Source organism: Balaenoptera ricei, chromosome 13 (assembly GCF_028023285.1).
Source record: "Balaenoptera ricei isolate mBalRic1 chromosome 13, mBalRic1.hap2, whole genome shotgun sequence".
In the NCBI taxonomy this organism is placed as follows: Eukaryota; Metazoa; Chordata; class Mammalia; order Artiodactyla; family Balaenopteridae; genus Balaenoptera; species Balaenoptera ricei.
The window spans coordinates 94219590-94232962 of record NC_082651.1 but is presented as its reverse complement, the minus strand read 5'-3'; positions in this window follow the sequence as shown (position 1 = coordinate 94232962).

Genomic DNA, 13373 nt, shown 5'->3' with positions numbered 1-13373 from the left:
AGTTTTCTGTAGTGCCATATCAGTTCTATTTTTGATGTTTCTAATGCCCTTTTAAAACTTCTGCAATGGTATTCTATTTTTGTGTCCTTATTTTCTTTATCATTGCTGTCACCATGTATCATTCATTTCATCATCTTCTCTTTGCTCTGATCTTCTTAACATTTATATTCTCGTAATTTCCTTGAAAATAAAAAGCACTAAATCTAAAATTGGCTCCATTCCTTGAGGAGGGGGTTACATTTTTCCAGAGTACTCATAATCTGTGTCTTTCTTTTTATTTCATTTCATCTTTTGACACAATTTTTGCATTGCTTTCATATTGTTTTGCTTTCTCTCTTAATTCTCTCTGAATAGAGGCTGTTGCAGCTAGGATGGATAATAGCCAATAATGGTGTAGTTGAATCAAACATGGGCTGGAGGGTGGGATATGATGGCTTGAGTCTTTGCTCAGTTCTTCAGCTGCCTTGGAGGGAAAGAGGAGAGCTAGGACATTGGTCTTCGGCAGACGGCACTGGCTCCTTTTCCTTGATCTATAATTTTATTAAAATTTCTTCAGAGTGGGGACTGGTCATCAGTCTGAGATTGAAGGCATGTTCTGCCTTTACTCTGTTCTTCCATCTGGGCAGTCTAACTAGTCACATTCATATGAAAGGTTTATGATTCCATGGGCTTTTAGTTTGCTGCATCTTACATATGCTTAATTTTTCACCCTTCTGGACTTCTGGGGTCCACCAGTCTGTGAGCTCCTGTAGGTCAGAGATTTATCCATAGTCCTTGTACAGCATGTTTTCACCTAGCACATGTTCAGAAAAAATTTTTTAAAAATCTTTCCAGTTGAATTGACTGACAGACTCAAGGTCAAGAGCCTAAACATAAATTAATAACCACATCCAACATTCTTGGTGATTTCCATGACATAAAATTACAATGAATAAACATGGATGGTAGCAGGAAAGCAGGATTTACTGAACATTCCTATCTTCTGTGAAACAGAACTTTAATTTTTGCCATGAATTAGGGGCACAAGGATCGGGGTCAGATCACATTCATCCATTTTCCTAGGCAATAGGAAAGCCCTGGTGAAGATATTTGGCCACATTGCAAAGAGAGATCTCCCCCTTTCTTGAGATTTCATGCTGTGTCCTTACTTATGTCAATGCCTCAAGTGCCATATGTAGATATGTGTAAATGAGAGGCAGTTTAAAACAAGGAAGAATATAGCAGATTTCAAACCGTTCTTTCTATGCCATTACATACACTATAGTATTAAAACATAACAAAAAAGAAAATAAAAAAAATCTGTTCTAACAATCTGCTTCATGAATCTTGAAAAATATACCAAACAAATCACCCCAGATGAGATGCATATCTCAGTTCTCACCACCTCAACCCAATAAAGACAATCCCACGGGCCCAAGAATGGAGAAGTCAGGAGAGGTCAGCACCTTACATCCTCTTCCTTTAGACAGGACTGTAATGAAATCATCGTTGACCAAGGGCTGTCAATGGCTCTGGCTGACCAGAGCACAACAATCATTTCCATTATTCTCCATAGGATTTGTGAATGGCCACCTCCTTCAAGTCCTATGGCCTATAAACCAGATCAAATCATGTCCAAGTGTCTGGTCAATTCTGCATGGGATGGTGCATGACCTCACAACTTCTAGAAGATAGCAACTCTAAGCTCAGCATAATGTGTCCATAATTAGGACATCCTTTCATCCTTTTGTAAAAAAAAAGAATGAAGAGCTGGGATTCTTCTGTTACCTCCAGCTTCCAATTTACAAGCTGATGGATTTGTTCACTGACCCCTGCAGGAGTCAGCTTGGAGACATGCAGGTCTAGGTTCAAATCCTGGACCCATCACTGTGTGGTCGGGTGGGTTTCCTCCATCCTGAATAATGAGGTGCATACATACCTCACCTGGTCTTTGTGAGTTCGGGGGGACTGTCCACCTAAGGTGAAATGGAGACATCATTCATTCACAGGCTTCTTTATACTTACAGGGCCTGAGAAATAAAATTGGTATTAGTCCCAGGAAACCTGTGTTCTACCACTGACAGTAACCCCACGTGATCTTGTGCATGTTAGTTCCCCTCTCTGGTTTGACTTACCTTTTAATTATATGAGATTTGATCCAAATTGATCTCAAAGACCCTTTAAACTTTAAATAAAGCAAAGTTCTACAGAGCATTCTAATATTGACACCAAGACTACTCACTGGCAGAATATTACTCAGCCATACAAAAGAATGAAATAATGCTACTTGCAGCAACATGAATGGACCTAGAGATTATCATACTGACTGAAGTAAGTCAGATAGAGAAAGAGAAATATTGTAAGATATCGCTTATATGCAGAATCTAAAAAAAAAATGATACAAATGAACTTATTTACAACACAGAAACTGACTCACAGACTTAGAGAATGAACTTATGGTTACCAGGGGGGATGGGTGGAAGGGAGGGATAGTTAGGGAGTTTGGGATTGACATGTACACACTGCCATATTTAACATGGATAACCAACAAGGACCTCTGCTCAATATCATGTAACTACCTAAATGGGAAAATAATTTGAAAAAGAATAGATACGTGTATATTATAACTGAATCACTTTGATGTACACCTGAAATGAACACAACATTGTTTATTTATTTATTTATTTATTATAAGTTTTATTTATTTATTTTTGACTGTGTTGGGTCTTTTGTTGCTGCGTGCGGGCTTTCTCTAGTCGCGGCGAGCAAGGGCCACTCTACGTTGTGGTGCGTGGGCTTCTCATTGCGGTGGCTTCTCTTGTTGCAGAGCATGGGCTCTAGGCGTGCGGGCTTCAGTAGTTGTGGCGCATGGGCTCAGTAGTTGTGGCTCGTGGGCTCTAGAGTGCAGGCTCAGTAGTTGTGGCACACGGGCTTAGTTGCTCCACGGCATGTGGGATCTTCCCGGACCAGGGCTTGAACCCGTGTGCCCTGCATTGGCAGGCAGATTCTTAACCACTGCGCCACCAGGGAAGTCCTGAACACAATGTTGTTAATCAGCTGTACTCCAATATAAAATAAAAAGTTAAAAAAAAAAAAAGACTCCCTATTGACACCTCCTTGTCTTCCCCATGTAGTCTTAGGATTCCCTTCTCTGCTTTCTTACTTAGCTCTGTAAGGCCTTATGACCATTCTAGCAGTATCATACCTCGTGCTATCTTATAATTGCCTGTTTTGCACCCCTAGACTGTGAACTCTCTATGACAGCAACTGTGCTTCATTCCCTTGACATTCCTTGTGGCTTGACAAAGGCTTAGCACATAGCAGTTGCTCATTAAATGCTTGTTGAATTATGGTGACTTATCCAATTTATTTACCGCAACATTATTGAACACATCTGTTGGCAACCATAGTCTCTCTTCTATGGGCGTTGAAAACAGAGTACTTCTTAAATATTTCTAATGGCATAATTTCAGGTAAAGGCAGCCTTCCCAGGAAACCTCAACTTTCAATTCCAGTGAAACAGGCAGAGAGATGCTTATTGGATCTATGGATAAAGACAAGAAAAATTTTAGCATCCTTATGAGGGTAGATTTTCTAATTTGAATTTCGTTCATTGAACAGCTTATGAAGTGCCAACTATTTGTCATATATAATACTACACACCGGGGGACAGATTAGAGAATAGAATGAAACAACATGCCTCAGTTTTATAGTTAACTAAGCCATTTGAACTTGGAAAACTCACTCAAATTTAATGAGCATCCTTTTCTATATCTGTTGAAGATAATAATCATCGTCTTTTATATCTTAAGAGGCTATTATGGTTATCCCATGAGATTTTGGACATGAACTTTATTGATAAACTGTAAAATGTCAGATTAAATAAAGGCAGTGATAATCTTTCTAGATGCTTCCCCTTCTCTCTTTTTTAACTTTTTTCTTTTTTTTTGGCCACATGGTTTGTGGGATCTTAGTTCCCTGACCTGGGATCAAACCCAGGACCTGGGCCCTCAGCAGTGAAAATGCAGAGTCCTAACCACTGGACCACCAGGGAATTCCTGTGCTTCTGTTTCTCTTAATTAACATTGTTTAGGTTTAATAGCTGCTCAAATACCTAATATATGCATACTTTTTTTCCCCCTGTGTTTCAGGGCAATGGGATAGTTTCAGAACATAGACCTGAGAGCAAAGTTCCATGACTTCATTTTTCTTTCATTAGTTTCTGCCTTCCCTCGGCACCCATGCTTAGTCCACTCTTAGACAAATAAAGACTATGAACTACACTGTTTGTATTTGTAATGTCTCAAGTGAAAATTCTCAATTACTAACTTCTTCCCTTTGGATACATTTGACACTAATTCTTTGTGTTTTGATAACACTTGATCAGCATTTTATGTCTCTTCTGCATCTTTCTAGAGAAATATTAGTGTGAATTATTGAAAAACCTCACAGTTAGCTTCTTTTAAGGCTGGGAGAGACAGCGGAGGTGGCTTGTCCTCTCCTATCCTCGCTTTGTTGGGGAAGCCTAGTGATTGAGAGAAGACATGGCCTTATGAGGGGTCTGCAGTAGAAGGAGCTTGGCATTGGAGTCAGACAGTTCTGTGTGACTTTGAGAGAGTCACTTAACCTCTCTGATCCTGTATGTTCTTATCTCCAAGAGGAAGTTACTAATCCCTAATTACAAAACTACTGTAAGACTGGAATGCAGTGGGAACCAGTACACCTCTGTGCTCTGGGGCCAGGTACCCCAGAGAGTAAGTGCATATTTGAGGTTGGGGTCCAGAGCATCTGGGTCCCAGGCCTGCTCCGGTTCCACTACAGACCCCCACCTCTTCCTCCACTCACCCCCCAACTCCCACCCCCCTCACACCCCACCGCACACACTCCAGAAAATGCTCGGCACAGATTTACCATAACAGCCTCCCTGCTTTGTCTGCCTCAGAGGAGCTTACGGCCAGAATGGGCCTGGGAACAGTCGGATGAGGAAGCAATGTCATTTGCAAACACATTTCTTTTCCATTTAAATTTCTTGCACAGGGATTAGTTGGAGAAATACATCTCAGCTAGCTGCATGATAAGAGGCAAACGGAGTTCACCAGTCCTCAAAGTCGCACCGTGGTGAGTACAGGTTGATGTGGAAGGAGCTAGAGATAAAGGGGCCTTGACTTTTTACCGTGAATCTGATGAAATACATCTCCTGGCTGCTTCCAAACCCTCCTCCGATTCCATCTCTGAAGCCTTGGGGTCATTTCTTTTCTGAGCTGCTCTTCCCACACAGCCTTTCTGATAGCTGTAAATTCACCTTTTGTTTTTTTTCTGTGCAATTACAGGAAGCCTTTTGTGTAGAAAATTAACATGAGTCTATTTACATTCAGAGATTCTTGGGGTGGGGTAATTCAATGGCTTAGTTTAAGTGTTCCAAAACAATTCTTTCTTTGTAAAGGACACGCACTTATACAGCGTCTTTATTTCTGCTTTGGGATTCTCACTGTATCACCCTGCCTCATTGGCCAGTTTTGCTTAATTCACACTGAGGCGTGTAAGCCACCTAATCCTCCCACTCGGGCTGAGAACTCCTCAGCGCAAGTTCAGGGTCTTCAGTTAATTCCTCAAGGGGGCTGAGAGGGAAGGCAGGGGATACAGAAACATGTAACCAAACAGGGTTAGGGCCAGTATGAAGAGGTGAGTGCCATTGTGTGGGTCCGCAGCAGCCCTTTTCTTAGGTAATCCCCCCAAGGTCTGTTGTAAGGTAAAGACCGTGACCATCATTCCATAGATGGGGAAGCAGCATGTAGGAGAAGCAGGGCTTGGTTCACCTGTACCATGAGGCCTCTCAAACTTGGAACCAGAGGTCAGGGATCACGTTTGGTTTTTTTTTCCTCTGTATCTTTGGTGCCTGTTATCCCCTATGGTTAGAGATCAATAAATATCTAATCAATGAATATCCCTATTGGTAAAGATTTGCTCTATTTGGTACTATTTGCTCTTCAAGGATGAGATAAATATCCAGGAAACCAAAAAGTGATACCATTTACTGTTAAAGAGATTTAACAGCCCTGAGCGTGTGTGGTGAGGGGGATCTTTCTTCTGACCTCATTGTTTACAAGCGATGTCGAGGAGTGGAGCCGGGTTTAGGGCTGTGCTAGGAGCAGAGTTCTGGGTAGAGTGAGCGCTGTGGGTTCCCAGATTTTCTACTGGAGCACTGGTTTCTAAAGCCCAACATGAAACCAGCTCTCACTGCGCTGCCAAGGCTGGGACACGAGGGACTGAAGTCCCCTTGTTCTGAGAGGATGAGTTTTGTCAAAAGAGAATGAATAGCTCTGGCTTTGGCTCCAGCAGCTTTCTGCCTATCGAAGTGTTTTCCTTCACTCAGGCTAGGCTGAGCTGCATTTCAGAGAGGCGTAAACAAGTCTGAAATCCTCAGGGGATCTGGCACAGGAAAATGAAGTCATTTTACATTTGCGGCGTGATTCAAATTGGAATTGCACAAGTCAGAACGACAGGATGCTGGAGTTCTTTGTTTAGTCCTGTGCTTCAGGAGCCCAGTTTGCTCCAGCTTCCTGAAGGGAGGAAGTGGAGATGTATGGAATCTCCATTTGCATTATATAGTCTTCAAGTTTCTTTTCCCTAACGAAAACATCCAGTCTAAATTTTACATTCATCTCAATAAAAGGCAAAACAAGGAGCCATTGAGCCCTTGCAGTAGGACTGACTTCACCATCCGCCCCAGTGTCATGGGGAAAGGGCTTAAATTCCTTCCCCAAAGGAAACCCACACAACTCTTACTTCATCCGGCTGGGGGAGGGGGTACGGGAAACACCTATGAAATTGTCCTTGGACTCAAGGACCCCACACAGGACAGTAATAGGGCTTCTAATCGCTTTTGAATGTTCCCTGATCGGGCTGGTACCTCCTGGGTCTTTCACTTCCCTGCCTGCAGGTTTAAGCAATGGCAGCTGCCTCTCCTTTCCCTTCTCTCTTCCTGATGACGCATCTCTTCATGACATCATCCAATCTACCACATTTAACAAGCGCAACGTCCCAGTAGGGTGGGTGTTGCTCCCACTTTACAGAGAGGAACCTGAAGTGCAGAGACGATGAGTGAGTCTCTCAGGGTCGCATGGCTGGTGAGAGAGGCACCATCTCTTGGTTTACAGATACTCTCCACGCTTTTTCCACCAAGTCATGATATGCCTTGAAGTTTACAGTACTTTATTCTGTACCAAAGGTTAGCCCAGCTGTCTTAGTCAGCTTGGGCTATTTACAAAATACCATCGACTAGGCGACTTAAAGGACACATTTATTTCTCACAGTTCTGGAGGCTGGAAAGTCCAAGATCAAGGTGCCGGCCGACTCAAGGTGCCAGTTCTTGGTGGGACCTGCTTCCTGGCTTACAGACAACCACATTTCTGCTGTGTGCTCACCTGGCTTTTCCTCTGTGTGTGCAGGTGGAGACAGATAAGGGGGTCCTTCTCTCTTCCTCTTCTTTTTTTTCTTTTTTTTTGGACGTGGACCATTTTAAAAGTCTTTATTAAATTTGTTACGATATTGCTTCTGTTTTATGTTTTTGGCCGCGAGGCATATGGGATCTTAGCTCCCTGGCCAGGGATCAAACTCGCACCCCCTGCATTGGAAGGCAAAGTCTTAACCACTGGACCGCCAGGGAAGTCCCTCTCTTCCTCTTCTAATCAGGACACTAATTCCATCATGAGGGTCCCACTCTGATGACCTAATCTAACCCCAAACACCTCCCAAAGGCTCCATCCCAAATACCTTTGCACTGGGGGTTAGGGCTTCAACATATGAATTTTGGGATGAAGAAAGCATCCAGTCCATAACATTAACCATTTCTATTTTTTACCATCCTCTGGAAATAAAGAACTTGGCCCATGTTCTTTCAGGGCTGCATTAGAAGATGTTCCTGTGAACCACCCAATGAAGTACCTGTTTCTTCACACTTGTGCAAAGCTGAAAGTTGTTACTAACCTCAGAGGTCTTTCTTGCTTGCTCAGGTGCTCTCTCCAGAAGTCTTTTGTTCTTTTGCTCCCAACCATCGGTCTCCAAGCTACCTCATCCTTCTGTCAGAATGCTGAGCAGATCTTCAGGCAAATAGGGGTCCCTGTCTACCTTGGATAAGCCAGACTAACAGAAGTGAATTTGTAGATAGGACTTTCCCTTTGCCCAGTTATAGTATCCTGAAGTTGGAATCTGCTGTTCTGAGAATTTGCATAAATGAACCTCTCCTCTAAAAATCTGCTTATCCACCCAGCAGAGGGACAAGGAGAACATAATTCTGCTTTTTCCTTCTTTCAAACCCTAAGCCTTAGATATGCATTGGAGTACAAATAAACAAATTTTGGAGAGCCACAGGGCAAGGAAGGCTAACAAAAATCTGGCTTTTTGTTGTCGTTGTTGTTGTAACCTGGCCTTTTGAAGTGAAGTAGAATTGTGCTTGTGTAGCCATACAAATTGTCCCAAATGGCAGACTGTTCCAAAAGAGCCAAGATGCTTTTCTAGATATAAAGTGAGTTGGTGGCTGGCAGCACCAAGTGCCTGCTTGCGGAGCTTTCATCTGGAAGGGACAGGATGGAAAGGCTGAGCACTGATGCCCCAGCGTTGCCCCTTGGAAGCTGAAATGTCACTGGCCACAAAAAAGTAGATCCCTTCGCCTTTTGCATAATCCAGGCATGTGGTTTAGAAGAGAAATAATTCATTTAAATCTCTACTGCCCCTCAATTTTATGTAAAGCAAACTCAATTCCATTTAATTGAATGTAGGTTGGCTGAGAACTTCCTTGGGGCTGGGCTGCGTTGTGGACACAGTGACAAATAAGATACGGTCTTGGCCCTCGAGGGTCTCGTGGTCTGGAAGGAGAAGCAGTCGGGTAAACGTTATGATGTACAAAGATTGGTCACATCCTGTGGTATAGCAGGATTGTCTCGGTTGACAGCGAAGAGTGTGTCAAGGCTACGGGGCAACCAGGAGAGACGTCAGCAGGTGATAATAGCTGGGACTTAAAGGATATGGATGCCTTAACCTGGCAGTGAGGGAGCAGCATGGGTAAGATGTCAGACCATGTTCCAGGCAAAGGGAACACTGGTAGCAGAGGCACAGAATGGTGAGAAAGCCCTGAGCGTTGGTGGAACAAAGTGTTGGATGTGCGAAGGCGATGGTGGGAAGGGTAGCAAGGGCCAGGATTACTGATGGGGGAGGGGGGCTATGCTTGCCCCACTCAGGGATCTGGACATTAGCCCATTGTAATGCAAAGCCACAGGATGCTTTATCAGCAAGGAAAAGACACAACCAAAATGCAGATGAGAATGATGGCTGTGGAAGCCTGGTATCAGATGGCCTGGTGGGCAAGACTTGTAGCAAGGAAACAAGGGACTCTTTGGGGAGACGATTCCAATTATCGAGGAAGAAATGATGATCCCCCACCCCCTGCCCCACTTTTGAAGAGTGCAGGTGGGGAGTGGGGAGAGACTGGGTCTGAGGAATAAAAAAGGCAGGATTGCCAGTTACCGACTGGATGTCAGATGCCGGGTAAGGAAGGAGTGCTGGAGAGCAAGTGAACCCAAGTCAACACGTAAAGACGGATGCTCTGAAAACCCCCGGGCTTCTCTGACGACTGTGATTGTTCCTTTGCGGTGGCTGTCACTGCCGTCCTTGGACACCTGCGTCAGATTCTCTGCTCTTAACGTCTGAATCTCTCCCTCTGTTTTTGCAAACAGATCCCCTGGTACCAAGCAAATCAGAGCCTGCATGGTACTTTTCCTCTGACTTCAGACAAGTCATAAATTTTGGAGTTCTTCCACAGTGAACTTTCACATCCTGCACAGAACGCTCTGGCCCTCAGACTCAGCCTTACACCATTTGGTGAGACCTTTGGTGAATATTCAAGGTCTGGGCTTATGACACAATATTTTTTCCTGGTCTGTTCATTCTTGGCACAGTTTGGGACTAGCATATTGGAATGGGCGTTTCCACCCTGCTCAGTCACATGGTCACCCTCTGACACTGAAGCAAATCAGACCATCCATCCCCTGGATCACATTCCTAGAGTCTATGTGGGCGAAAATAGACTCAAGTGCATCCCTGAGAATACACGCAAATCATAAAGCTCACATACATTCAAATTGCTTTTTAGAAACAAAGACCGTGAAAACCGAAGCTATAAAAGTATGTGAATCATCAACCCAGACATCTTCCCCCAAGGCATGCATGACCCCCTGTTCCTTCCCGGATGCTCTTCCTTCACAAATTATGGAGGCTGCTGACATCCTTCTGGGGAAAGGATTATCTGATTCCACAGGCAGTTAAGAATAACATGTAAATGTCATTTAGCTGAGCGATTTCTACATGGATCAAAAGACACACTCGAGTTACTAACAATGATAGCCAAACCCTTTATTTCAATAAAATCACAGCAAACCCGCAAAACTCTCCCAACTGAATTAGCACCAGTGTGGTGTGGGAGTCATTCAGACATTCCTTCCAGGTTAGTAGACTATTTGCAATTCAGCTTTTTTTTTTTTCTTCTTCTTCTTCTTCTTTTTTTTTTTTTTACTGATGCGCATGTTATATAACCACCACCAGCCACAGGGGAAGCTAGAATCCAAGGCTTCTCAAAATTTTCCACTGAGTATTCAAAGCCAACAGAAGAGAGCGAATGAGCTCTCCCTTGCTTTATGGTGACATGGCTAAAACTGCCCTTCCCGGTAGATATCAGAATGAGAGATGCTATAACATAGGGGTTAAATTTATGGGCTCTGGAGGTTGGTGCTCTTGTGTTTGGATCCTGATATCTTTAGGAGCTGTGTGGCTTGGGCAGCTTCTTTTGCCTCTGTCAGTTATCATTCTTGCCTGCTTCACTGATTTTATCTTCCTCATAGGGTTGCTCTGGGTTAATGTATATTAAGCTCTTAGCACAGTTCCTGTGTATAAGGGCTCAATACATGTAAGCTATCATTTAAAAACAAAATTGCAAGTTTCATGTTTCATTTAAATTCAGGCAATGTTGTATTTTCCTCTAGAGCTGTCTCTATTTTTTTAAGAAAAGAATGTTTCCCCCCAAATTTCCAGTAGAATTGGCTTTTCCAGATGAGGTACCACGTTTGGGCTTGGCTCTGCATAAACCTTGGTATACTGCCCCAAACCCAAGAGAGTCAACACCCTGATTTGAAAAACAGTCATCCTGAAGAGAAGGCAGTGATGCTTCATTAAAACCTCCTTGAGGATTTATTGTTATTCATTTTCTGGATAACTGAGCAAAAAACCAATCCTTGTAGGTAAAATTCCCATGGAATGAATTACCTAATGTCTTGAGTTGATGGGTAAGGTCTAGGAAAAACCTGATGTCTACACCTGTTCATGGCTTTGTTGTTCCTAAAGAACTTCACTAGTAGATCTTACTTTACCCACAGGCTCCTGAACGATTTCTGGTTAGCACTATGGAAAACAAGGGCCACTGTCCAAATCTGGAGATGAAGAAGGTGACGGAGATTGTGGTGAATATAGTTTGTGACACTGAAGGAGCTCTGGCCTCTGAGTCAGGAGACCTGGGTTCTAGGCCTGGGTCTCTCTCTCATTTGCTCTGTAGTTTTACACAAGGCTTTTGTCTTCTTTGGATTGTTTCTCCATGTGTACAAAGAAGGAATGGTGACCGACCTGGATAATCTCTACCGTCTCTTCAAGCTCCAAAATTTCAACTACTTGCACACTCCCTAGTACTCCCATGGTTAACATAAGTTAACTCCTTTTCTTCCAGAAAACAGAAAGTGTAAATAAATTTTTGTAGTAGCGGTTTGCCTCCACATTAGGCATTATTTTTTTCAGTATATCACTTTGTTCACACTATTCTGAGAATTCTGTTTTGAAAAAAAAATGATCGCAAAACTATACATTATTTCATTTAAACCCCACTATCATTTATCTCAACTTTCAGATAAGAAACTGAATCTTGCTCTCTGTAAATCAGTCTAGATCTGGATCTGATCTGTCCCCCCATCACTGGTCAGGCATTTCTGACTGCTTTGCAGAAAGTCCACAACTTGACCGTGTGTGTTCACACCAGTGGTCATATCTCATGCACATGGCTTCCTAAGTGACAGACACATGGTAGATTCATGGTGGTAACTGCAGATTATTGAAATTGAAATCCATGAACTCAGAAGCCTCTGAAACATTTCAATGTAATACCAATTCTAAATACAAATTTAACTTTCATTTGCTTTCAAGGAACAATGTCATTTTGATGAAGAAGTCTAAAAATAAAGAGAAATGTTATTTTTCTGAATCAGGAGGAAACCAAACAAAACACTGACCACAATCACATTGCTTCAGCACCAGCATCATTTCAACATCCTTTTGGTTTCTCTTGATTCTGGTGACTCTGTGGTGAATATGGAGAGCAAGAAGGAAGAAGAGTTTAGAATACAGCTGAGTTTAAAGCATTTGTTCTGGAAATATCAGGGCCAAGAACTTAAAATCAAATCTGAGCCCTTTGCATAGGAGATTTGGGGAAATTAACAAAAAGACTGATTCTGACTCAAGGAGAGGGAGTTTATCGAAAACTCAAAATATTTTCTTGAAATCAAATTTCTCTTGCAAGATGGCATTTGAATACATTAAGGATAAATAGCCTGCAAACATATGGATTGAATTTCCCATGAAATGTACATGAATTTCGTTATTAAGGGGGCACAAACTTCAGAAAGATAATTTGGCCTCTGTCAAAACCAGAATATTTCAGAAATCCTTCCAGAGACTTTGCCAAAACCCGGAGCCACTAGGCTAGTCGATCCAAATCAGCTTCCACTTTAGCCAGTATCCCCAGCAGCCTGGCCAAATGAAACAGGGAACTCAGCATCTTCTGAGGGGGACGTTTGCCAATTTTAACCCTGCAGACATGTTCAAGGGCTTCCAGCTGGCCCTCTGAGCCAAGAGTACAATTCGAAAATGCTGGAGTCTCTTAGCATATCTGCTTCGGGTTACTTTGATAGATGGTGAAGTGAAAGCTGCCAGGCTCCGAACAGGATCCATGCTATAAACTCTTTGCAAAAGCCCCACTTCCTTCTGCTGGGGCCAGGTTCTTCCCACCCCAGACAGTCTGTGCGAGAACAAAAAACAAGAACTATTGTCAAATTAACAGCTCTCCCCCCAAAACTATGGCAGGTGACAAGATTCTCGGCCATTGAGTTCCAGCCAAAACATGTCACTTTGTTTTTTTTCTCCTGGGGGAGGCTCTGGGAACCTGCTGTGAGTCAGAGTGAGGGGGTGGCAGCAGAGAGTAAATGTTGCTTGAGCATCTTGTCTGGTACTGATGAGAATTAGTCAATTCTTGGAAAGAGGGAAGAGTTTTCTGCCTGCTACCCGCTTCCAGATTCTCCCCTTGG